Here is a 2,846-nt window from a genome sequence, read left to right as displayed (position 1 = left end):
CTCACGTTGGGATTTGGAACTCATATTGTCTGGGCTGCCACTCAAGTGCAATGCTGGGGATGTGCTGCATTGTTGGAGGTGCCGACCTTCAGACGAGACATTAAAAACAGAGGTCCTGTCTGTCTATTTAAGAGGATGTTAAAGATATTGTTGATGTTAAAGATCCCAAAGCATTATTCGAAAAGAGAAAGGAATTTCAACAATCCTCCAGATAAAATCTGTCATTCACTTCATGGCTATTTGTGGAACATTGCTGTGAATAAATTGACTGCCACGATTGTCTACAAAATACATCCACATGACATTTTGAGAATATGGAACATGAGCAATTAACCAGTTGGATTGTCAGCCAGGAAACAAAAGAAATTCCTTTTTCTTTCAAATGATAAAATAAAATCATTTATGTCTATCTGAAAAGACAGGTGAGAACTCAGTTTAATAAATCGCATCAGAGATGGTACCTCTGACAATTCAGTATGCCTCCACTAAAGTGCTTAACATCACATCTGTCAAGCACTTTGTGACGTTTCTTTACCTGAAAGGTACTTTATACATAGAAGCTATTATTATTTTACTATAACTGTTATTGGTAAAAGAAACTAACATAAGATTTCCAAATAATATTGCAATTATTAGCTTTGGTGTTGTATGATTTTATTAAGATGTTTATAAATGTTGCAGCTACCTCTCATCACAATTGCTTGTACTTGTCATTCTAATATACAAGTACAATTTACATTTATATAATGCCTTTCACATCAGGAGGATGCCTCAAAGAAATTAACTTAAACAGTATTAATAGTTACTCTAATACGTAGTAATTATTAGACTTAGAATTAAATTAGAAGGTATTATATGTGATGAACTTGAACTAATTGTACACTTCACTAAAGCAGCAATTACAATGTAGGCCCTGAAATTCTATGTGGTGTTAGTCTGTAATGCTATTTTGTCTTCAAATTTAAGACTTGCACAGAATCGTGAAAAATTCTTCGGTTTGGTCCAAATTTGAAAGCTGTCTTTCAGCAGTTATTAAAAAGCAACAGTTTCCAAATTAAGATTAGATTTAAGAATTTTTCACAAGATCATACATTATAAAACTAGCTGGCCATTATTGTACTGAAACAGTTAGTTCAAGTTAGTGAAAGTAAAATGTTAGTTTTTTTTCTCTCTATGTAAACTCACTGTCAGTATAAGATTTACTCTCAGAACAAGCTCGTCCTGGAAGAAACGGATTTCAGTATTTTGCAAGTTAACATTATTTTCAAAGCTTTTCTGAACCAGGAATAAAATAATCCATAGATCATGGGATTGAATGTAGAATTCAAGTAACCGAACCAGACAAGGGCGTCAAACAGAACAGGGGGAGTTGAATAATGGACAAAAGCATCCACTGTGTTACAGATGAAAAATGGAGACCAGCAAATCAGAAACACTCCCATCACTATCCCAAGAGTTTTTGCAGCTTTCCGTTCATTGTTTTGTGACATTCTGTGCTTGTTTTCTTCGATGGTGTGAATCTGATGAGCGACATTGTGTATCGTTCTAAGTTGCTTTTTTGCCACAAGGTAAATCTTGCCATAAATAAACAACATTGTGGTTCCAGGCACATAAAACGAAGCACCGAGGCAACCATGCCTGTTGTTTCGGTGAGCATAAGTATGCAGCCCCCATAGCAAGCAATATTATTATAGTAAAATTCCTTGATTCCTTCTAAATTTAATTCTAAACAAACCATGCAGAAAGAAATACAGCAGAAATAGCCCAGCTAATGAAGATCATGACCAATACTGAGAACAAAGTCATTCTTACTTTGTACCTCAGTGGATCACACACCGTGTAGTACCGTTCGATGGAAATGAAACACAGATGTAGTATTGAAGCTGTACAGAGCATAACATCACAGCTTGAGTGTATCTTGCAAAACATCTTTCCCAAATACCAACATGGTTCTACGGATCTCACCATACTATAAGGCATAACCAAGCATCCCAGGTTAGTAGGTGTGTGGAGTTGTTTGAAGTGGGAAATAGCAATGATCACCAACATATTACCAGTGATAGTGAACAGAATTGTTCCCGTCATGAATATATACACTGGGACATGGGGAATGTTTGATCGCATTGCTTTGGGGTAAGATCCATTCATAGATTCATAGCAGTACTGTACAGTTTCTGTGTTCTCAAAATGACTTGTGTTCATTGTCTGTCCCTCCAAGGCTCTTGGTGTATCTGATTTTCCTGTAATGTACACTATTAAACCGTCATTGAAATTTGTATTTCACAGCTTCTCCTTCTTTATGTTTCCCTCATTCCCATGTTTCCTAGAATGCACGGAAAACAAAAATGGACCAAAAACAAATGAATGTAAACTAAAACACATTGATTACATATCATACACCATCCCCCAAACTACTATTGCATCCTCTGAAATTAGGTAAGCAAGGAACAAGGAGACAGTTCACATTCCCTTCCAGCCACAGGGAAATTTCTATATGTGTGTGAAATACATATGCAGAACTCTCCATCTGGTTTCGATACTCTCAAGCATAGTAACGTGTGCATGTTGTACAAGTGAACATTGGTGCTCTTGGAAGGTGATAGAATAAATGAGTCTCAAATGAAAAAAGACCACATGCAACTGTAAGGAGCTCAGTGAATGGGAAGAAAAGACTGGAAGAATGAAAATGGGAAAATAACTGTGAGAGCACAATACAGTGTACATGGCCATACTTGGTTTTAATGATAAACTGAAACATACACAGACACACATGCATTCCCTCACTGACATCCACACAGGCATCTATACATAGGCAGCCATACAGTACAGTTTTCCATTTGGGATGT

General features: G+C 36.5%; 1 pseudogene; it reads right to left on the bottom strand.

The window, feature by feature from the left end:
• Positions 1 to 1,205: 1,205 nt before the first annotated feature.
• On the bottom strand, positions 1,206 to 2,202 carry LOC103182282 (annotated as a pseudogene).
• Between the last annotated feature and the right edge of the window lie 644 nt (positions 2,203 to 2,846).

Source organism: Callorhinchus milii, unplaced genomic scaffold, assembly GCF_018977255.1.
Source record: "Callorhinchus milii isolate IMCB2004 unplaced genomic scaffold, IMCB_Cmil_1.0 Scaffold3, whole genome shotgun sequence".
Taxonomy (NCBI): Eukaryota; Metazoa; Chordata; class Chondrichthyes; order Chimaeriformes; family Callorhinchidae; genus Callorhinchus; species Callorhinchus milii.
Note: the sequence above shows the minus strand (reverse complement) of the source record. Positions and strands in the feature narration are given on the sequence as shown.